This window comes from Delphinapterus leucas, chromosome 10 (genome assembly GCF_059928025.1).
Source record: "Delphinapterus leucas isolate spDelLeu-1000000601 "Yukka" chromosome 10, BTC_Dleu_Yukka2, whole genome shotgun sequence".
Lineage (NCBI taxonomy): Eukaryota > Metazoa > Chordata > Mammalia > Artiodactyla > Monodontidae > Delphinapterus > Delphinapterus leucas.
Genome location: NC_143138.1, coordinates 81,637,374 through 81,661,855, shown reverse-complemented (window position 1 = coordinate 81,661,855; position 24,482 = coordinate 81,637,374). Strand labels below are relative to the sequence as shown.

Genomic DNA, 24,482 nt, shown 5'->3' with positions numbered 1-24,482 from the left:
AGATGCCTTGGGGTTTAGGGGACTTAGGAGAAATAGTGGAAAACCCCTGCTTTTACCGAGGATTGTTATGCGCAACTGAAAAGTGGCTGAAGTTGGAATCTGGGATGTCCCTTCAGCCACCTCCTTTAGAGCTGGTCGTCCTGCCAGCCCACTCCTCGTTCCATACCCCATCCTCTTCCTTCTCAGGGTTCACAGTCTCACTTGATATGATCATCCAGGGCAGTTTGGAAGAATGTCTCAAACCAAAAAAGTGCACTTACCTTCCCCCTCTGCTCTTCCCCTCTCATATTCATCCTACCTACACCTGGGCAAGGAGATTTGGTAGCATGTTTGTCATAGCAGACAATTGGAGACATCGTAAATGTCCAGCAGTAGATGAAATAAAGCATGGTCTTTTTCTCCTGGTTCTAAGATTTCTCTTTTGTGAAATGGGACCAGTGCCGGCTGCTTATTTCATGCAGTTTCATGAGGATGAAGTAAGAGCAGTTCTTGGCAAACTGTCAACAGTCAATAAATCGTTAGTAGTAGTAGCAGCAGTACATGGAGTACTATGCAGCTGTTATGAAGAATGATTTATGGGGCTTCCCTGGTGGCGCAGTGGTTGAGAGTCCGCCTGCCGATGCAGGGGATGTGGGTTCGTGTCCCGGTCCAGGAGGATCCCACGTGCCGCGGAGCGGCTGGGCCCGTGAGCCATGGCCGCTGAGCCTGCGCATCTGGAGCCTGTGCTCCGCAACGGGAGAGGCCACAGCGGTGAGAGGCCCGTGTACCGCAAAAAAAAAAAAAGAATAATTTATGTTCTTCTGTAACAACTGATATTAAGGACAAAAAAATGTGAAAAACTCTAAGCACAGTATTCCATTTATATTTTTATATTCTTCACAGCATCAGATTGCCTACCAGGAATACACTTGCCCAGCTTTCAACTCTCATTTTGATGAGCATCTCAGACATTCAATAGAACTGGGAAATAAAAATGTGCAGAAACAGCATATATCCATTTTTTAAAACCTCACAAAACAATATTATAGAGTTTCTTTGGATATTCCTATGTGTATAAAAACAGAAAACCGTCAGAAAAAGAACAGATCAAACTCCTAAAGAAGTGCAGTGAATCAAGTTTGGGGGTTTTTGTTTTTCTTTGCCCTCAAAACATGGAGGTGATATGGGTTAGGGTTGGAGGTAGGAACCATTTAAGTCTTATCTCTAATGTTTTCATTTTGTACAGGAATAAATACTCATGTGTGACATGTGCCATTAAAAAATAGTTTAGGGCTTCCCTGGTGGCGCAGTGGTTGAGAGTCTGCCTGCCAAGGCAGGGGACACAGGTTCGTGCCCCGGTCCGGGAAGATCCCACATGCCGCGGAGTGGCTGGGCCCGTGAGCCATGGCCGCTGAGCCTGTGCATCCGGAGCCTGTGCTCCGCAACGGGAGAGGCCACAGCAGTGAGAGGCCCGTGTACCGCAAAAAAAAAAAAAAAAAGTTTAAAAGTGGAAGAGTAACCCGTGCTCAGGTGCTCATTTTAAATTAAGTCAGGTGTGTTTTTCTTAAGCAGCATGATCTGAATCTTCAACCTCAGAGATGTTGCAGAACAGGTGCCTTGTCTCCAGCTGAGGGAACCAAGAGTTTACTTTTAATTTTGTATATTTTTTTATCGAAGTATAGCTGATTTGCAATGTTGTGCCCATCTCTGCTGTGCAGCAAAGTGACTCAGTTATACACATACAGACGTTCTTTTTTTTACATTCTTTTCCATTATGGTTTATCACAGGGTACTGAATATAGTTCCCTGTGCTCTACAGTAGGACCTTGTTGTTTATCCATCCTGTGTATACTAGTTTATCTCTGCTGATCTCAAACTCCCAGTCCTTCCCTCCCCGACCCCGCTCCCCCTTGGCAACCACAAGTCTGATCTCTATGTCTGTGAGTCTGTTTCTGTTTTGTAGATAGGTGCATTTGTGCCACATTTCAGATTCCACATATAAGCGATATCGTATGGTATTTGTCTTTTTCTGACTTACTTCGCTTAGTATGATAATCTCTAGTTGCATCCATGTTGCTGCAAGTGGCATCTTTCTTTCTTTTTTATGGTTGAGTAATATTCCATTGTGTATATGTACCACATCTTCTTTATGCACTCCTGTGTCCATGGACATTTAGGTTGTTTCCATGTCTTGGCTACTGTGAATAGTGCTGCTATGAACATAGGGGTGCATGTATCTTTTTGAATTAGAGTTTTGTCTGGATATACGCCCAGGAGTGGGATTGCTGGATCATAGAGTAATTCTATTTTTAGTTTTCTGAGGAACCTCCACACTGTTTTCCATAGCACCAACTTACATTCCCAGCAACAGTGTAGGAGGGGAAACCAAGGGTTTAGCATGGGAGTGAATAGCTCAAGGCCACGTAGCAGAGGGAGGCGGGAGAGTGGCAAGTGTTGGGCTTGGAAAGGAACTAGTGAAGTTGAAGATCAGCTAGGGTTAAGGGGGCAAGGAGGTTGGAAGAAGAGGGGATGAGTTAGAAGGTTCTTCGGAGGTTTTGTAGTCGAGATCCACAGAAATCGACATCAGCTGGCAAGTTCCTCAGGCTCTCCCCTTCCCACTGCTTTCCAGGGGGTGCCTGGGTTTGCCTCTAGGGCCTTCGGTTGTGTTAATGCTGATAATAGCAAAAGGAGAATTGAAAGATAGCCAGAAAATATAGAAATCTTTACATGAGAAAAGACTAAGACCCTCTTGGTGAAAAGCTGAGGGGTGGATCTCAGAGAGGAGCCAGGCTCAAGGGATTTTGGAAAGCGTGGGGCCTGGGAGATGCAGCAAGAGTTGGCTGCACTCCAGAGACAGTGGGACAAAGGGGAAAGAGGACTGTCTGAAGTTTCCATGGGTGGGATTGTAATCCCCTTCACATGATATTTCGAGAGACTTCAGTAAAAGTTGAAGCTGCTCACTAATATTTTCTGGATGTCAGACTTGGTTTTGTGTTGAATGAACAGTAGCCCAAGATCCTAAAGTTTACACTAAAAAATTACCACTGCTGATGGAGCTAGAAGGAAATACACAACACTCGGAGATTTTAAGTCAATATCAAGAGTGGGATCTGGAGCCCTCTCTCCAAATTCTGCCCCTCAACCATCTTCACTCTTTGCTCTCATCCCTCTGTTTCTCAGACAAAGGTAAAAAGGAGATGGTGGTCAGAGAAAGCCCACCTTTGAAACCACTTCCTTTCCCAGCGGGGTGAAAAAGGGTTTTTGTAAGAGCGCCAACTGCCAACCAAGAACACACTTGCGGGCTTCCCTGGTGGCGCAGTGGTTGAGAGTCCGCCTGCCGATGCAGGGGACACGGGTTCGTGCCCCGGTCTGGGAGGATCCCACGTGCCGCGGAGCGGCTGGACCCCTGAGCCATGGCTGCTGAGCCTGCGCGTCCGGAGCCTGTGCTCTGCAACGGGAGAGGCCACAACAGTGAGAGGCCCGCGTACCGCACCGAAAAAAAAAAACAAAACACACTTGCCCCGCTTTCAATTCTCATCTGAAGGAGCCTCTAAGACTTTCAGTGGAATTAGAAAGTTAAAATGTGCAGAAACAGCAAATATGTCAAATCATCATGACCTGAAGGATAAAATACACGTGCAGACACACACGCACACCCGCCCCAAGGAGAGGAGAAAAAAGACACATGTCCTTGGTTTGTGCTGGCAGAGTACCAGATAAGGGGGGCTTTGGGAATTAGTATATTTGTTACCCTGTTGAAAGAAAGTTTAAGGTTTTTCTGCTTTGTTATAAGCATTCCCCATAGAATCTTGCTTTATCTGCCCTTGGTTCCCTAAGCCTGGTGAATGGAGTTTATACGCTGCATTTTCCAGGCAGATCAGAATATGCATTGACAGTCATTTGCCAAAGATTACCTGGGTGGCACCTTCTTGTAAGAATGGAAGTGATTCTCCTGAATCCCGCACACGTTGTACGGAGAATAAACAACCTTGTTGAAATCATCTACATGACCTGGAATGCTAAAAGCCTTTGGTTTGCTTGCTGTAGTGCAAAAATATGAGAAATATTTAATCTTTAAAAATACACAATGGAATCATGATTTTGCTGCAGGTTCAAAGACAGCACACTGTATGACACAGTGTATTTAAAATGTAACGGCAGTGTATATTTTCAAAATGCAAACAGCAGAGAGTTTGAGGAATAGCTAAAGACCACCAGACCATATCTTATCCTTATAAAAATGTCTCCCATGAATGTTAACTGTATCTCTCAGAAAATTCTTAATATGCTCCAAGGCTGAGTGTGTAGACAACAACTCTATAGAAATGTATATGCCTACCTGGTGTGTGGTCTTCGTCAACTCAAAGTGACGGTTGTATAAACTTTGGGTGTCCAGCCTTTTGCTTTTGAACAAGGAAACAAATGTAAAGTTTACGGTTTTCCAGATCTCTCATATACCTAGTGTTTAAAAAAATCTATTTTTGATGCAATATTCTTCTATTTTTAAGTAATCAGACCAGATTATTTATAGTATATGTTTATCTGTTTGAATCCATGTTTGATGTTCGATTGTGTATTTAAAACTCTGTTCGTTTTATATCATAAAACTGATATATATTACTGTAAAAAAAGGAATTTGTACAGGGTATGTTCAATTCAGGTACAGGTAACAAAGACATAAATGTTTGGGGCTTTATTCTCTCTTGTAGAGTCTGGAAACAAGCAGTAGTACGGCAGTAGCCAGCAGAACTTGCTGCTATGATGGAAGTGTTCTGTTATCTGTGTTGTCCAACTTGGTAGCCACTAGCCACCACTGGGTTGTTATCGAGCACTTGAAATGTAGCTGTTGGGCTGAGGGACTGAATCTTTAAATTTTATGTAATTTTAATTAATCTAAAGCTAAGACGTCACACATGGCTCGTGGTTCCCATAGTAGACAGCAGAGCAGTGGCGGTTGGCATGGAGGAGAGTCATGCTCTTTCATCCTAATATCCCAGTTTGTGGCTTCTACACTCAAGATGTCCTCATGGTCCAAAGTGGCTGCTGGAGCTGCACCATGACTCCACAGTCCAGGCAGCAGGAAGGAACATGGGCAAAAGGGCTAGTCCCTTCCCCTTTAACGATCCTTCCTAGCTGATCTAGACAACACTTCTAACCTACACCTTGCCCAGAACTTAGTCACATGGCTACACCGAGCCACGAGGAGTCTGGGAAAGATTCGGTTTTGCTTTTTGAACCGAAGTAGGGATTTGAGGGCAGACAGTTGGCAGTCCCTGCCACAAAAATGTATTAAGTCCACCATTCCCATGCCTTCCCCCATCCCCAACCCAAACTCATTCCTCGTCTGCAAAGATAACTGCCGTGAATAACGCTGTATATAACCCTCTGGCAAATTCATTTGTATACACACATATGTTTTTTTTTTACATTTTAATCTTTTTATATACTATGCAAATCACATTTTGCATTTTTATAACATATTTTGGATCACAGACAGAATGTATAGATCTAGATCGTTCTGCTTCATCCAATATACAGTCAAGTGAGGGAAGGCACTGTGTGTACGGTGCTCATCTTTGTGCCCTGCCTGTAGTAGACAATGAAAAAATCCAGCAGCACGGTGTCTCTCCTTTTACGGGGTATACCATAATTTGGTTAATTCATTCTTTCCTCCTACCCCCAAAATAACAACCCCGCCCCCCAAGAAACAACTTTGCTTTGAAGCTCTGAGAACTTCAGACAGTTAACCAAATAAGTACCACCCATCCAATTTCTTAGTTGTCTTCCCAACCAACCGCAAAAATTGATTGTCTCTACTCCGTTGTGATTTGATTCAGTTGTTAGGACAACTCAAAATTACGTGTCCGTGTTTCTGTTACTCCGTGGAGGTATGCATATGGACTCAGAGTGCCAGTTAAGGGAAAAGTCGAACTAGTTAAAAATTCTCTTAGGGAGGGAGAGAGATGACTCCTTTGTGTTTCCAGACATTCTGTTGGTACAGATGTACTCTACAGCTGGAGGTAGTTACCTTATAGAAGTAACATGGCTGGCTGACACTAGACTGCAAACGTGAGGACACAGAGTTTCCCGTTTCCTCAAGGACACATCAACAGCTCAGTGTGATGAGCATAGGATAGAGATAAGTAGGAGGTCCAGACATTCCACTGTTACAGGTGTGCTCTACAGCTGGCTACATACACAGCTTAGGGTAGGAATGCCGTGAATGGACGCTGTGGAGGGCTTTCACCGTCCCCAGCAGCTCTGCCGGTTCCTGGGGGATTACTGTGTGGAAAGTGTAGCTGAAGAAACAGAGAGACAGTTTGACAAACAGGATGGCAACAACAGCTTTGGAAACAGACAAAACAGGCTTTGACTCCTGGCTCAGCCCCTTCCTAATTCTGTGACTCCAAGAAAGTCACAAAACGTCCCTGAGGCTCGGTGACCTTATCATTAAAAGGTGATAGTGTCCCTTGCCTCCTAGCATTGTGTGAATTACATGAAATAGTATCTGTTGCCTGGCCCATAGCAGGACTCACACATTCAGAGCTGTGCATGTGGAAAATATTCATGCGTTTCCAGAATATTGGAGTGGGTCCTGAGAGCCAGTGGGTCAGTGTCAAGAGGGAGATCTTCATGACGGTGGAGCTGCTCGTCAGTGTTGAATAACTCAGACCGATCCGGCCTGAGATTGAGCACATGTTCATTCCTCTATACAGGCATCCTTACAGAAACATAGTCCAAATGTACTTGGACTGATGTACATCCAAATGTACATCCTCACTGATGGATCTGGTCCATCATTTTGGTATGTGGAGGATGTAGAGACCAGTGCAATGAGCAGGGCAGTAGCAGCCCAGCAGACCAGGATCCAGCATCCCAGACTCCGATTTAGAAATATTTCTAAACCGGAGTTTTACATTGACCATCTGCATCAGAAATCCTTAGGGCTGCTGGTTTAATATGCAGATTCCTGGGGCCAACTAAAAATGCAGAATCAGAATTTATGGGAGTGGGGTCCACAGTCCCCCAGGTTAACAAGCTTACCAGGTTATTTTTGTGCATATGAAAATTTTAAAACTTTTGTCCCAGAGTGACTTAAATTGAATAACAATAACTAAAGTAAGTAATTGAATATTTTTTAGAATCTACCTCATAGAAGTAACATAACGTAACTGCCTGACACTAGATTACAAAAGTGAGGACACAGAGTTTCCCGTTTCCTCAGGGACATAACAACAGCTCAGTGTGATGAGCATAGGATAGAGATAAGTAGGAGGTCCAGAGAAATAGCAGAGAGGAAGGGGTGATTAACTCCGGCAGGCGTTGCTAGAGGAGGCTTTAAAAAAGAGGTGATATCTGAGCTGGGCTTTCAAGGATGAATAGGAGTTCACCAAGTTGCCAAGATAGCATAGTTCAATTCTAGGGAAGCACTTCTCAGGCTTTACTGCGGGTATGAATCACTTGAGGATCCTATTAATAAAATACAAGTTCCGTTTCAGTGAATCTGGGGTGACGCTCTTGTGTGATGGCCTATGGATGGCCTACTGTGAGTAGCGAAGCTCTGGAGGTAGAAATGGCATTGGTTATAATGCATCAGACGAGGTTTTTGTTCTACCCATAGTGAGGCGTGTATTACACATTATGTTGATATTTATTGACTCCTCTTTCATGAGGAACAGCTGACCTCCTTCTTTCTGCCCAGGAATATCATAGCTATAAACTATAATGGAAAAGAATCTGAAAAATAATTTATATATATATACACACACACAATCATATATATACACATATATGTATAACTGAATCACTTTGCTGTACACCTGAAACTAACACGACATTGTAAATCAACTGTACTTCAATTTAAAAAATGGTTAGGAAAAAAGGTACCTATCGCATAGGATTTCTGAAAGTAACGAGCAATTCGAAGTGAAGGGCACTGCACCTAGTTTATGATGGTTATTCAGAAAGAGTAGCTACATAATCATCCTAGTCACCTGCCCTCCTACAATAACCTCCACCTCACCTCCCTGTACTGACCCGGATGGCTGACTCATGTGCCCAAGTGCCCGGTGCCCACCTCCACCTTCACACGACTCCTCTCGCCCATGCTGTACTACCCTGTGTTTCACCTGAAGCCACCTCCTGCTGTGTATTTCTTCTAAAGGACTCAATCTTGTTTGCACAGGAAAACAAATACACCCACACAGACCACATGTTTGCTCTCTCTCCACGTTCCATTATAAGCCTTGCAGACAATCACAACAGGCCAGGAGAAAGGCAGCTTAGGGAGAAAGTGTACTTGGACGCAGTTGCCAGGCAAAGGTGCAGCCATGACAACCCATGTACACGCAGGGGGATAACTGAGATTTTTCGGTTAGGGGTTTGGCTTTTTAAACTCCTAATCGCATCTACCTGTCTCAGGTATTTGAGGTAACTAAATACTCTTGTGTCCTGTCGTGCCGTTGCTTCCTGCTATAATGACAGCCATTCCAACCTTTTGAAAGGCTTGCCACTTATTTTAAGATGGACCAAGGATGCTTAAGTTGTATCCAGAAACCCTTTAGTAATTAACCATTTTATTTCAAAATCAGTTAAAATCCTCAGCACTTATTTCCGCACGTGGGTGGGTAGTGGGTGATGAAGAAGGTGGGGAAGGCTGACCTCCAACTACTTTTCTGGCTCCTGTCGATCTACGGGACCTGAAATCTATTTCCTAACCTGGTGCTTTTCAAACTATCACAAATTTATTGATTCATCAAAAAATATTTCCTGCGTGCTTCCTATGCGTGGGAACAGGATCCACTAGGGAGATGCTTGTCCCGGTGCAGCTCCCAGATTTCTCTGTGGCAAAGGTCCTGGGGTAGCATCTGGCTGGAAGGGGGAGGGCTGGGGCCCTTTCCATGAGGCCACAGGCGCACAGCCAGGGTTTCTCCTTTAATTACTTACTTATGCGGGGTGGTCTCAGGTGAAGGTTCTACTCTGAGGACTTGAAGAGGGGCTGAAGCCCTCCTTTGGCCCTGCCCCTGAACGTTAAACGTGACAAACAGGTTGCCTCCCTCCAAGGGAGTTACAGTCTAATGGGGCAAGAAACAGACACTAAATAAGGAAGTAAACCCCAAACTGGTTAAAGATGGCAAGAAGTGCTATGAAGGAGATGAAGACGGTAGCGAGATAAAGAAGAATGAGGAAGAACAGGGGAGGTGACATTTAAGATGGAATTTGAAAATGAAGAGTCAGACACACACAAGACAAAGGGACAAGTGTGTCAGCAGATGGAACCACACATAGGCCTAGAGATGGGAGCAGAAGGGCCCTGGGACTGCAGCGTGGGAAACCCAGGTTGAGGACCACTGCCTGCTGTCAGAGCTGAGATGGAGCCACGTCCCACAGACTCCTTGCCAAGGGGTTTGTGCTTCTATACCCAGGGCAATGGAAAGCCAAAGGTTTAAAGAGCAGGAAACCCCCCCCTTTTTTTAAAAAGTATTTAAATTTATGCATACATGCATGCATCCAGGCCGTGCCGGGTCTTAATTGCGGCATGCAGGATCTTCGTTGCAGCATGCAGGATCTCTAGTTGTGGCATGCATGCAGGATCTAGCTCCCCGACCAGGGATCAAACCCGGGCTCCCTGCATTGAGAGCATAGAGTCTTACCCCCTGGACCACCAGGGAAGTTCCCCCCCGCCTTTTTAAATTAACTAAAATCTTACTCAGAAGACAGATATTTTAAATGATAAAGCAGACCTTTCCTGATTAAAATGAGGAAGGGCACCCCGAGCCAGCCTGAGAAGACTTCTCCTCCTAAGCTATTCCCCAGGCACCCCCTGGAATCTTAGCTCTGCAGGACACAGATAACTCACCATTCCAGGCAATGGTAGCCAGTGCTGGTATTGAAGTTTGAGAATGATTTCAACTAGGAGTGAGTGAAAAGACTGGTTTCAGAGCCTGGAGGCCAGCTTCTCTGGAGGAAATGGATTTGAAATGATTCAGGTCAGCACTGTTACATGATTTCTGTTAGCATTATTCAGCATCCTAGGCTAGGATTAGAAAAAGTGGATGGTTGGAGTTAGGCAACACAGGTATGACCAAAGCTCTAAGGTGCTGGCTATGTATGGGTCCAGGGTGGTTGAAAAAGAAGAAAACAACTCAGGAGAGGATTGGAGGAAGAAAGTAGGTCAAGGAAGTTGAGCCCACCAGGAGGTCCAAGTGAAGATTAGCTGGGCAAGAACATGGAAGAAATAGAAGAGGGCTTCCCTGGTGGCGCAGTGGTTGAGAGTCCGCCTGCCGATGCAGGGGACACGGGTTCGTGCCCTGGTCCGGGAAGATCCCACATGCCGCGGAGCGGCTGGGCCCGTGAGCCATGGCCGCTGAGCCTGCGCGCCCGGAGCCTGTGCTCCGCGACGGGAGAGGCCACAACGGTGAGAGGCCCGTGTACCACAAAAAAAAAAAAAAAAAAAAAAAAAGAAATAGAAGAAGAGATAATCAGGGGATATTGGATGGAGATGAGCTGGGTGACAAGATCCAAAATGCATCTTGTGAGTTCCTAGGGCAAGTGATGGTCAAGGTTGTTGGGGCAGAGGACCAAGAGCAGCAGGGCCGCTGCAGTCATGCGGGTAATGGTAGGGATGGTGGAGAGGAAAATTGTAGGCTGAGTATGGGTGAGAGTTCATCAATGTAGGATGGCGACGAGAGTGGGAAGAGGGTGACATGACTGAGTTATGTGGTCTAAGAGAAAAGTTATTTTGTTTTCATTTACTTTGATCAGCATTTTAGACCCCCAAAAGTGTACAAAGAAAATAAAATAAATACCTTTGTATCTGTCACTCAGCTTAAGAAATAAAGCTCTATATCAGCACCGTTGTAGCCCCCTGGTTAAATCCTCATAGATTTCATCCCCACTGCTGCCCCCAAGAAAGTAACTGCTGTTAAATACAATGCTTATCATTGCCAATCTCTCTTTGTGTTTTTCCTCCATATACATGTATCCTTAAAGCTTTGTTTTCCATGTTTTAAAATTTTATAGAAATGATACTGTCCATTTTTCTACAATTTCCTTTTATTCATTCACCATTAAATTGTGGGATTCATTCAAGTTGAGATATATAAATATATATATATTTATATCCACATACACATATACCTACTTCAGGTTTATTCACATACAACTACTGTATTGTTTTTCACTCTATGAATATACAGTGTATGTATCCTTCTCTTTAGTGAACATTAAGTTGTTCCCAATTTTTGTCATTTCAAACTGTTGCTCCAGTGAACATTTTAATGCATAATCTGTGTGCATCTCTGTGAGAGTTGCTCTGGACTCACCTAGCAATGAAACTGTCAGGTCCTAGGGTGAGGGCTTTTTTTTTTTAACTAACTAGATAACTGCCAAATTGCTCTCAGATGTGGTCATAAGCATTTATGCTCCATCCAGGAGTCTAAGTTTCCATTACTTCATGTTATCGTCCCCACTTGATATTGTCCAACTTCTTAATTGAGTGTGAAATTGTACTTACTAAGGTTTTGGCATGTATTGATATTTCCCTAATTAGAAGTGGAGTTGAACATCTTCTCGTGTTTTGTGTGATGTTCAGGTTTCCTGGTCTGTGGATTGCCTCAATGTATCTTGCTCCCATTTGCTTTATATTGTATGATTTGTTTTTTTATTAATATATAGGATTTCATTATATACTCTAGACACTAATCCTGAGTGATATATGCAGTTAAAACCTCTGTTTTGTCATTTGCCTTTGCTGTCTTTGGTTGAACCTATGTTCTTAATTTTAACTTAGACGAATGTATCAAGCTTCTCTGTGCTGTATTTAAGAAATTCTCAAAAGAAAAGTTCCCGGATGAATGTGATCTGGAAGCATCCATGATAAGTCAAGGGAAATCTGAGTCTTACTTTTTGTCTTGGGTTATAGAAAGTAAGCATGAGGGAGTGGCCTGTACTTGCACAGCAGACTTCTATTAAGGGCTGAGAGGTTTCTAGAAAAAGACTACAGTATAAAGTGATATTTTATGTCAAACCAATGGTATTCTAAGGAGTCAAGTTGACGGGGTTTGGCGGGGGACATGCAGGACAAGGAAACTCAAAGAGAAGGAAAAGAATGAACCAGGTGCAGGTGGAGAAAAAAAAAAGAAATGTATGGAAGGGACTCACCTCTTAACCAGTGACTATGAATCCCAGGGAAAAGGGAGGCAAAATTGAGGAGGGACCCGTATGGATCTCTTCACCCCAGGGCTCTTCTCAAACTTTACTGTGCACCTCAGTCACCTGGGGACCTTATTGAAATTCACACTCTAATTCATTGGGTCTGCGGCCCAAGGTGCTGCATTCCTAACGGACTCCCAAGTGATGCTGATGTTGCTGGTGTAGGGAGCATAGTGCACCGTCCTTTGCAGTCAACCTTTTAATAGCATTTCTCAAGATAACCTAAATAGTCTCAGAAAACGTATTCAGAAACTGACAGATCTGCAAAAACGTTATTTGACCCCGAACATTTCTACTGTTCCTTGCAGAGATCGATCCTCCCCCCTCCTTTGCAACTTCCGAGATCTTGAGACTCAAGCCTTTGAATAACAAGGTAGAGGACCGCTGCTCTGATACGAGAGAGTTGGGTTGACTTCCAGCTCAAGCGGGTGCCTGGGCGAGGTGATGAGAAGTAGGCTGATCTGTCTAGGGCTTTGGGGACTGAGGAAGCTGAGCCGCTGTAGGCTAATGGTACACAAGTCTCTTACAAGGAAATGTGATCGATTGGGAGTTTGGGTTTGACCTGTACACACTACTATATTTAAAATAGATAGCCAAGAAGGACCTACTGTATAGCACAGGGAGCTCTGCTCAGTATTCTGTAATGACCTAAATGGGAAAAGAATCCGAAAAAGAATAGATACATGTATATGTATTGCTGTACACCTGAAACTAACACAACATTGTTAATCAACGATACTCCAATATAAAATAAACATTTTTTAAAAAAGGAAATATGATGAAGATGCCTAAAAAGTAAGACCAGGCTCCAACAGGGGGGATAGAGGAGCTAACCTGACTTTCCAAGGAAGCTGGATGGGTCACAAAGCTTATTATAGGCAGAGTTGTCCTAGAACAGACGGTCGGAAAAATATGACATTCCAGGTGTTTGGCTGAACATTGACTTCAGTTATTTCAAGCACTGGGACTAGCTGAATTAATATTCCTATCCTAAGGAGACGTTATCATGAATGGCATCAAAAAAAAATTTTAAAAAAACCCTGAGAACAAATAATAATCTTTCAGAGTTTACTTTTCCCAGAGCTGTAATTATTATGAGCCACTAGTTTGTTTCTAAACAATCACACATTATAAAATAGTTTGTATCCTTAGGCTATAATAACGTGTGTACATTCAGCTTTAGAAAGACGCAGTGCCCAAGGCTTTTAAGAAATGAAGGAAATTGATGTTTTCATTTAGACTTTGTCATTTACTAGTTCTACAACCTGGGGGTAAAGCTGCTTCACTTTGGATCTCAGTTTCTTCATTGGTAAAACAAGGGAAATGACGTTAATACTCTCTAAAGATCCAGTCCATGGTTTTCCTTTCGTTTGGTTATTTTTTAGCTCGTTGCAGTGGAAATTTCTATAGAGGAACTATGAATATGAGTTTTCATGTGCTCAGCAAATGCTTGGGTCTTTTAGTCTGACAATCTGGGAAACCAGAGAAAAACGGAACCATCTCTGGAAGAAGCAGTGGAAATATTCTGGCTTAAACTAGCCTGTTGCTAATGTGTTGATTTGTGGACACTCTATCCAAGGCCATTTTAGTTTATCTTGAGAAAAGCTGTAACCAACCCAAGGACTCTTAGAACCCTGTTGGAGTTCAACTGACATAGTTTTATGGTGATTTTGTTTTCCTCCATGAAATTCATTGATTACTACTCTGAATGGACTCAATCAACTGTCTTATCTTCTTGCTGTGCTGACTGAAGAGGCATCTTTCCATTTGTAGGATTTTATTGCTTTAAGTATGAATTCTCTCCTCCTGGATATGTCTCCTGTGTTGGTTTTCTTCCCCCATTTTCTTTTCTTTTTTCATAATCTTTAGCGGTGGTTATCAGGATAGTAGCAAAGACTTGCAAATTTTCTTAAATTCAGTACTGAGTTTTTCTAACACCAACCCCTGGCGTCAGGGGCATCTGCGTTTCTTCCTCTTTCTTGTTGTCTCTTGTGCAAGAAGGGAAACCAAAACAAGCCCTTGGAAGACACTGAACGTCATAGCTTGGAAAAGTTTATCGTCTTGCAGGATCCTTCAAGGGTTTCAGACCTTGGAGATGAGGACAGGAATCTGAGTGGCCTCAAAAATATTCTACTCTCAGGAAGACACTTGGATTCAACTAGGAGGCAAAGGCTGAGTTTTAGACAGTGAGGGCAGCCCCTCTCTTGCTACCAAGGAGATTTCAGAACTGGGCCTTGGCAAGGGCAGGTGGGGACATGGAGGGGGGAAATTCGCTCAACAATGACCACAGTGCTAAAATGCTGAGCTGCCATTACAGCTCAGGGAGATGTCCAGCTGGAAATATTTGAAAGGATTTTGATACCCCGTGGAAAACTCCAGAAGGGGTTCCAGGATTATGGGTCACATATGTAGCCTTAAAGGCTACGTATGACAGAGTTGTTTTTCTATCAGCACTTGACAGGTGTGTCGTGGACAGCACGTCTGGCTCCTCGGGGGAGCTGACAAAATGTCAGGGCTCTACGCCCAGATTAGTTGAGCCGTCAGTCACTTCAGGCCCTTATACAAATAGTTTTGAGTCTCTGGGCCCTTCCTTTCCATTCAGGCTTTTTTCAAGTTAAACAAAGTCACTGACCATCACAAAGAAAATATTCATAGCATTGTATGGGGAGAAAAAGGGTGCAAAATGGAACCGTTTACTTTGCTGTGTTTGGATTATAAACAAATATTCACACCTGTGCTGGGCCTCCGGCTGATGAAGAACTCAGCCAACTATTTGAAACAAACACATTTTCATACTTTTCATAACTCCCAGTCACTTTAGCGCAGATTGCCAAGACTGAAAATTAAAAGACGAAGAAGAAAAAAAAGAGCAAACAAAGTATTCTGTGGGTGATTAACCACAGGAGGAAAACTGCTAACTTGGCTGAAATTCATCACCACTCCGTGATCTATTCATTTCTCTATTCACCAACCTTGCTGGAGGTGAAATACTTTTAAGGGAGCCTTTAAAGAATTGCTGGCGCTGATAGATTGGTGCAACACATAAAATGAAAGAGCAATGAATGCATTTCACCACAGTATTCGTGCCAAGTGTTAAAGTTGGAAGAAAAAGCAAAGTCAGGAAAATGAACATGATCAATGTAGTACAACATGCGGTCAGGTCAGCCTCACCAAGGGTAGTTTCTTGTTTTTAACTGTGGTCTGGTCAGCCCAGCAGCACAGTAACTCCATGGCACCCCAATATTGATTGGGTATCCAGCATTCTGACGTCCCCTGACTACATAGAGATGGCTCCTGTCAACAAACAAACGAGCCCTTTGCTTCTTCGCTCTGTGAAGCAGAGTGAAGTTAAGTGCATCTTCTTCAAAGAGCTTTAAGGATAATCACCTGGCTATTTTTAGAGCCGTGAAGGCCACTGTTTCCTTGCTCAGTTTCCTCCCAGATCTGTGTAGAATTATTTGCTGGATTATGATTTCCTGGAATTCCGGGTTGGCTTAGGGATCGAGTTAGTTTGCTCAACGGTGCCAACTGGTAGCCAGACAGCACGGCAGACACAGCCAACGAGGTTCCTCGTGCGATGGTGGAGCGCCTTGGGTGGCCCTCATATTCACGTGGCTGACTCACCTGCAGACACCACAGGCAGGTCCAGAGCCACTGTCATATTTGGTGAATGTTAAAGAAAAAAAATACATGGAGAGCGATTTCCTTAGATGAGATCTAGAGGAATTATATTAGACTTTTAGACTGAAAATTAGGCCCCTGGGTCTTCCTTCTCCCTGTAAACACTAGTTATGCTTGCCACTCGCAGAGCTATTTTGTGGTCAGTCCCAAGGGTATTTTAAATGAATTTTATTTGAAACAGCATAAACATTCATGGAGTGTGGATGAGGCCAGACTCAAAAATAAATGAAGCAAGGATCCTGGCCCAGGGAAAGTTTTCTTCTATCAGGGTCTAAAGAGTTTTCTTTGAGGCTAGCAGAGAAGGAGGCTGATTCAGAAGAGATGTTAATCTAAGGCAGTGTTTCTCAACCTCGGCGCTGTTGACATTTTGGGCAGAAAGTTCTTCATTGTGGAGGCTGTCCTCTGCGTTATGAGATGTGGAGCAGCATCCCTGGCCTCTACTCACTAGACCCCTGTAACACACACACACACAGACACACACACAACCAGTTGTGACAACCAAAATTTTCTCATGCCATTGCCAAATGTCCCGTGAAGGCAAAAAAAACCCATCACCCTTAGTTGAAAAGCAGTCTTCTAAGGCATTGTTTCTCAACGTTGAACCAAGGGCAAATTGCACCAGAGTCACCTAGGTGCATGTTAAGAATACAGTTTCCCAGGCCTCACCGTGACCCTGCTGAATCCATGACTACCTAGAAGTAGGGCCCAGGAGTCTGCCTTTTAGCAAGTCCCCCAAGTAATTCTTATACTCACATAGCTGTTAAAAAAAGCCCTGCAGGCATAAATGCTACCTATTTGGTAAAGCTACCTTTCTGATCAAAGGACAGAGTATTACTAACGTTTAAGGGCAGCTCTTGGGAACTTGGAATTATGTATTTCTATACACACAATTCACGGCTGATTTTCCTATACTGAATCTTGCTCTGTGTCATATTATATTGCAGAGAGGCTCCAGACCAGTGCATCTCCATCTTGACTGTACATTAGAATCAATCACCTGAGGAGCTTTAAAAATCACAGATGCATAAGCTTCACCACCTGGAGAGTCTAATTTGGTTGGACTGGGATATGGCCTGGGCATTAAGTTTTTTTTAAATCTCATTGGGTGGCTCTAATACGTTTCCAAAGTTGAGAACCGCTGTCCTGAGCCAGAGATTCTCAAACTTGAACGTGTTGATACAAACCCACAGATGATGATGCAAAGAGTAGTAAAACAGGTCCCTGCTCTACAAAGTTGTCTAAGTTGATCACAAATCCCTGGTCACAAGCTTGCAAGAAAACAGAAAGGCATCCCCAGAAGAAGATAGAAATGGCCAATGAGTCCAGAATGTGTGAGAATTTGAACCTAATGAGATTTTTTTTTTCATGTTTTACTCTTTGGGGCAATAAGCTAATGAGTTAAAGCAGGGAGGTCATGAAACTACCAAAAGGCAGCCAATCTTCTTAGGGATTGTTCCTCTTAAAGAGACTGATATTAAACGTGAGGGTCAGAAGCTCAAAGGCGTGACCTCCAGTGACACACATGGATAGTACCAAACCCACAGAGAGCCCAGTTCAAACACTGGCCACTGGATGTTGGCCTGGCCCTGCCTGCGTGGACTCAGGCCATCCCCTGTTCTCTGACTGGACAAGCTCTTAGGAGGCCCACCAGAAAGTCAGTTCACTCTTCCTTTTCAAGTGTATTTCACTCAAGCTGGTCACACCTACAACAATAAACTCTGAGATTCCATGTCCCAAACACCTGTCTTTCCTATTTCCCTCCTACTTTGTGGCAGCCACGCTCACTGTGATCTCTTGAGAGAGACATTTATGAACAGATCACACCATCATTATTCCTGACATACTGGGGCTTCGCAGACACAGGAACAATATTTGAATCCCGACCCTGCCGTGGGGAAGTTGCCTAGCCTATCTGAGTTTCATTTTCCTCCTCTTTGCAATTGGGTTGCTAGGGTCATCCTGAGGTTTCAGTTCCACCCCCTCACCTTCACTGAGGTGGATCTTCCTTTTACTAAAGTTTCAGCTTAAATCTACGCCCCCACCACTGGGGTCTTTCTTAACTACCCAGTGGTTCTCTGTCACATTACTGTGTTTTAATTCCCTGCGTAGCACTGACTCTGTTGTGTGTTTGTTTGTTTATGAGCTTGTTGGTTGTCTCCTCTTGCTAGAATAGAAGCTTCAAGAAAAGCAGATGTGTCTTGTTCACTGCTGTATCTTTAGCACCTAGAATGATGCCTGGTACACAGGAGGCTCTCAGGAACTACTGATTGACTCATATGTACCAAGGACCTCATACAGTGCCAGGCACTCAATAGGGGCTCGTGAAATGATAGTCATGATTATTATTTCTAATTAAATTTCTTCGAGATGACAGAAGATTCTGATCCAGAAAATCTCCCTATGTTCGCAAAGGAGGTGATAGAGGTGCCATGACTGTGAGACTGGTTATTAATTAGGGGTCAAGGAACAAAACTTGGTTGATATTATTTCAAATATTTCTAGTACAACATTTAATGCTGTCTATTCTGTTTTCTATAGTGCTAATAAAACATGATTATAATTTTAAAATGAATTCTGTCGTAGACAATAACAAGAGATAGAGTGCCGCCTTGATTTCTCTCTTTTCATCCGACATTTTTTTCCTGCTTCACTGATCTCAGGTCGCTGATAATTGGCTCATGTTGCTTGCTTCTAGCAGCCCCCAAAACTAATAACCTCATTGATTTTGCTTCCATCTCACCTCAGGGCAAAGAACAGAGCCATAAATCTGAGCCTTAACCTATAGCAAGAATTTTTTCCTGAAGTTGATGTTCAAAATCATAGCCCAGCCAGGGCCACACACAGTCTCATGAAAAGCATGGTAGATTTGGGCAGAAGCAGTTTGGTGTTAGTTGTTTTTTGTTTGGGGGATTTTTTGTTTTTTTGTGTATTTTTTACATCTGCATTATAATTGAAGAGGATTAAGCAGACAGTTCGAGGCTTTTGTTGAAGGCTCTGGAACTAATCTAGGGCTGACCCTGAGCTCTAAGAGTGATAGCCCTCAGAATCTGACAGGAAATAATATTTATAAAAGTCCAACATGCCTTTGAATAAGAAAGTCAGAACAGAGATAATGATGTATAAAAACCAGAAAAATTGTACTCCCTTCTTTTATTACAAACGAGAGAATACGTCTGACTGTTATTACGGCCACCACTGAGTATGGGGTCTACATTGTGACTGTTTTACAGCCGTTTCACTGAGTGTCTGGAGAGGGTGGTTGTATGAACTGCATCCTTGGCTTGACCATTTGTTTTTAAAACTCACACTTGATGACAGCCAGAACCAGAAACTTTTAAGGAATAGAAATGTGGTTCACTTTTCATTTCCTGTGGTTCAGGCCTCCGTGTGCCACACTCAGATCTTTTTCAGCAAAGAGACATGAACCAAAACAAAAGAAACAACAACAATGATCCTATTAGCAGCTGTTACTTACTGAGCATATACTATGTGCGATGCTCTGAGCTACAGTCATTCTGTATGTGATGTCATAGTCAAACCTTCTTCCCCTTTTTTTCTAATAGAAATGTTAGAATTATTCATGGGTCTCTGCCGCAAAGTTTACTGTGTAAAAAGAACTACCCACACAGTGTGTATGAAGTCTATGTAACGCATAACCTCTCCCAAGATACGGTATGGACTGGAAAGATACACAGATTCAAAAAAATCAAAATAGGCAAAGGATGTAAATTCAGGAATGTTCACTGCATCATTATTTATATGAGAAAAAAAAAATCTGAAATGATTGTCAAATAAGAGACTGGTTGGTTAGGGACTTCCCTGGCCGTCCAGTGGTTAAGACTTCGCCTTCCAATGCAGTGGGTGCAGGTTCGATCCCTGGTCAGGGAGCTAAGATCCCACATGCCTCGTGACCAAAAAACCAAAATATAAAACAGAAGCAATATTGTAAATTCAATAAAGACTTTAAAAAAAAAGAGAGAGAGAGACTGGTTGGGTAAATTATGATACATTTCATATCAACAGTACCATGCAGCTATTAAAAATTATGTAAATATTAATTGAGACAAAAACATGTCTGGTGAGACACAAATATTTGCACATTCACACACACACACACACTTACACACACATATACATCCATCCCTATTTATGGAAATTTGTACACATGCAGGTATGGCCAGAGAAGTGCCTTCAGGGCTCGTCACTAAATCATTGACTCTACTCATCTCACATTAGGGACAGAAGGATACTGGGTGATTTTCACCTGCTTCTTTGTACTTTTCTACAGTTTGACAAATTTTTAATGAGCTTATGAATGTGTATGATTTTTAAAACCAGACTTTATTTTGTATAGTTTTAGGTTCACAGCAAAATTGAGCTAAGAGTTCCCACATTTCTCCTGCCCACACACATGCAAGTTCCCCCACTACCAACATCCCTCACCAGAGGGGACATGTTTACAATCGATGAACCTACATTGACACATCCTCATCACCCAAAATTCATAGTTTACATTAGGGTTCACTCTTGGTGTTATGCATTCTATGGTTGTGATTTTTTTAAAAAAAGAACAACAAAAAAACCACTAAAAGTATTTTAAAGGTTTTATGGATTAATGAAATATTCTGAGTTATCACTAGAAACCGGATGTTTATGCTGTCATCCTGTCTCCACCTACCCCCATCTCTTTGGGATTCCTAAATGAGGATGAGTCATTCAAAGGGAGAGGGTGGGTTTAACTACAGCAATATTTTATTTATACATGTTCTCCCTGCCTTTGGGCTGTTTGAGAAGCTTAAGTAAGCCAGCTACTCCCTGCCTTTCCCTTAGCCTGTGTCCCCGTGGATCAAAAGAAGCTGAACTTGGAGTTGTGGTTTTAGGGGCTGGGAAGATAAGAAAGAGCAATGATAAGGCAGAAAGAGAGGTCTAGTTGGCAATTCCTAGGACAAAACTTCAAATTGTAGGGGCAAACTTTGGGGCATACGCCATGATGTTTTAGACCCTAGAAATACCTTGGGTTGTATTTCAGTGGCATCCTCTGCATTCTCCATACCCACAGATGGAAAAATGGGGAGAATAGTTTCAACATGAAAGCCCTGAACTTAAGATTCTGGAGAGCAAGATCAATGTCACGTTGTCCTTATATCCTCAAGATCCCACTTAAAGCCTGGCCTTTAGTCAGCGCTCAGTAAATGTGTGAATGGATGGGAGAAGCAAGGAGACGAAAAGGGGAAAGGCAAGGGGGTCAAAGGGCAGGAGGCTTTATATTATAGAGCAGTTAGCACCCACTTTGGGGTGAGATCCATTACTTTGTAACAAACTCTCCATGACTTAAAGAATGTTTGTGTTCTTAAAGCTAACTTTGACCACACCTCACCTTGTCATCCACATTTGGCTTCTTCTTGTACGTGGTTTTCCAATGAAAATGAAATTTAATTTACTCTTTCCTCCCCTTTCTCCCACCACCTTCCAAATGCCCACCAACTCCCTTTCCATTGGAAATGACAAACAAAATAATTGTTCATCGCACACTGGTTAGGATTATGTAAACCAACTTTGGCTTACAATAGGATTCTCTAAAATTCTGACTACAGGATATCAACTCTTTCTCTAGCTCTTGATCACTGAGAACTCTGTGGTCCGCATTCCTGTGCTTTTGTTGGGAAGAACAGCAGAGTGGAAAGAGCATGGATTTGAATCCTGCCTGTGCATCTCAATAGCTGTGTGTCCTTGGGTAAGTTATTGGAACTCTCTGAGTGTCCATTTTCTCATTTGTAGAAGGGTGAAAAGAACTCTATTAGATTGTGAGGATTATATTAAATGAGCATCTGGAAACTGCTGTTTAAATTATTACCTTTCCAGCAAGGCCGTGTTGCCAAAACAGTGAAGGAGGATCCCATTTTTCAGTTTCTCCATTTCAGTAAGAGGAGAGAGGATCGCCAGAAGCTTCAACCCGTCTTTGAAAATATTTATTTAAAATTTTTGGAAGTCAGGGCTGGGTTTTAAGGAAGCCCTAGGAGGTCTGGACGCTTGGGTCTGATGAACTCAGTGAGAGACACCTGGCTCCAAATTTTTACGCAGGGAGGTAACTTTAAAAACAAAAAAGGCACACCACCTGCTGATTTCTTTATTGGGAAAACAAGAATTATGTAACTCCAAATCATAAACAATCCGCATGTGAAATGCGAAGGCATAGAGGGGACAAGTTTTGTCAAGTTTATGGGCATTCTGAGACCTGTAACCGCAGAACAAGCACAGGTGAAGAAATCTTCAGTTATAAGGCTGCTGGATGCCAAGTCAAAACCTCAGGATAAACTTGAGGCAGTGAGATTGTGTTATATAGCTCTGGCCTGGGAGAGGGGAAGGGCAGTGCAGTAGGAAGCCTGGAGGGAGAATACTTTGATCGGTCAACAATTTAGTTTATGGAAAATTATCTCAGATCATTAACTTAGTGGCCGTACAGCAGAAGGAGTTACAGTGAGCAGTAACATCTTGGGGGTTGATGACGTCATGATATGAACTGTTGGCTGCTTTTCATTGATAGGGAAAGCAGGTGTATAAATATCCATGAACCCAGCTCAATGTGAGGAGTGTTTTCTTTTAAAGGCTCTCATTTGGCATCAGAACATCTTTTCCTTAGACCAGAGATCAGCAAACTTTTTCTGTAAAGAGCCAGAGAGTAAACGTTCTCAGCGTTGCAGGCCATACGGTCACTATCAAAACTATTCAACTCTGCTGTCGTGAATGCAACCAGAGATAATTCGTAAACAAACAAGCATGACTGCCTTCCAGTGAAATGTATTTGTAAAAACAGGTTATGAGCCAGACTTAGTCAATGGGCCATAGTTTGCTGACTCCTGGTTTGGACCAATAGTCTCTATTTTGGTCACCCCAGACCCTAAAGTACTTATTTTACCGGCTGACCTCATATTCTTATTGTTCAAGAAGAATTTAGTTTGTCTTTTGAGTACAATGGATTTGTGTTGGGTGTTTCGAATCTGTGACCTAGTCCAGGAAATATTCCTACCATAAAAATAGCACAATAAGATTATCTCTTCCTTTCTGACATTTTTTCCCCTTGGGACATCTTCAGGACATGGCTATAAACCGCCTAGTTCAACTTGTATCTCTAGTTTTAATCCTATTTTTCAACACATTCTCCAAGCACCAATAAACCTCCGTCTTTCACACAGTAGAGAGGTTTTTTTTCAAATGCACTGGTTGAACAAAGACAAGCGAGTTTATCAATGTACACTACAGAGTAACTTGCTACTCATGTGTTCAGTGAATATTAGATGAATGAAAAAGTGAGCAAGTGAAGGAAGAAAGGGAGGAAGGAGCAAGGAAGGAGGGAGGAAAGGAGGAAAGAGCAAAGTTATGGTGCATCATTGAGTCAGTGATTTAATGTGTTTGCCAGATCGATACTTCTGGTTCTTTTACAGGTAGATTTATAGTCAAGGGCTTTCTGGTTACATGTTTAGTTTATAAGATTCATCAGAAATAGACTCACAGACATAGAAAACAAAGTTACAGTTACCAAAGGGGAAAGAGGGAGAGGGATAAATTAGGAACTTGGGATTTGCATATACACGCTACTATATGTAAAATAAACAACAAGAACCTACTGTATAGCACAGGGAACTATATTCAATACTTTGTAATAACCTATAATGGAAAAGAATCTGAAATATATACACACACACATAATTGAATCACCTTGCTGTATCCCTGAAACATTATAAATCAACTGTACTTCAATTTTTTTCATTTTTATTTTATATTGGAGTATAGATGTTGTGTTAGTTTCAGGTGTACAGCGGAGTAATTGTTATACATATATCCACTCTTTTTCAGATTCTTTACCCATATAGATTATTACAGAGTATTAGGTAGAGTTCCCTGAGCTCTAGTCCTTGTTGATTATCTGTTTTATATATAGTAGTGTGTATATGTTAATCCTAACCTCCGAATTTATCCCTCCCCTCCACCTTTCCCCTTTGGTAACCATAAATTTGTTTTCTATGTCTGTGAGTCTGTTTCTCTTTTGTAAATAAGTTCATTTGTATCGTTTTTTTAGATTCCACATATAAGTGATATCATATGATGTTTGTCTGACTTATATACTTCAGTTAAAAAAAAAGATTCATTAATAAGTGTGCTTGCTTCAGCAGCACATATACTAAAATTGGAACAATACAGAGAAGATTAGCACGGCCCCTGTGCAAGGATGACACGCAAATTCATGAAGCATTCCTAATTTTTATGATCTTATTTGCAAAGCAGAAATAGAGTCACAGACGTAGAGAACAAACGTATGGATACCAAGGCGGGGTGGGGGGGGTGCGATAAATCGGGAGATTTGGATTGAGAACCTACTTTAAATGAGAACCTACTGTGTAGCACAAGGAACTCTACTCTGTGCTCTGTGGTGACCCAAATGGGAAGGAACTCCAAAAGAGAGGGGATATACGTATTCATCTGGCTGATTCATTTTGCTGTACAGCAGAAACTATTACAGGAGTCCCACTCCCCTGCAAATAAAAAACCCTTTTTACAGAAAAAATTAAATTAATTTAAAATTCGTCAGTAAGGAGAGAATCATTCATTTA

At 42.5% G+C, this 24,482-nt stretch overlaps 1 non-coding gene across 1 annotated transcript; it reads left to right on the top strand.

Moving 5' to 3' along the window:
• The first annotated feature begins 24,028 nt into the window (after positions 1-24,028).
• On the top strand, positions 24,029-24,135 carry LOC115803150 (U6 spliceosomal RNA). Its single transcript, XR_004023821.1, has one exon. It is a non-coding gene; the product is annotated as a U6 spliceosomal RNA (small nuclear RNA).
• The last annotated feature ends 347 nt before the right edge of the window (positions 24,136-24,482 follow it).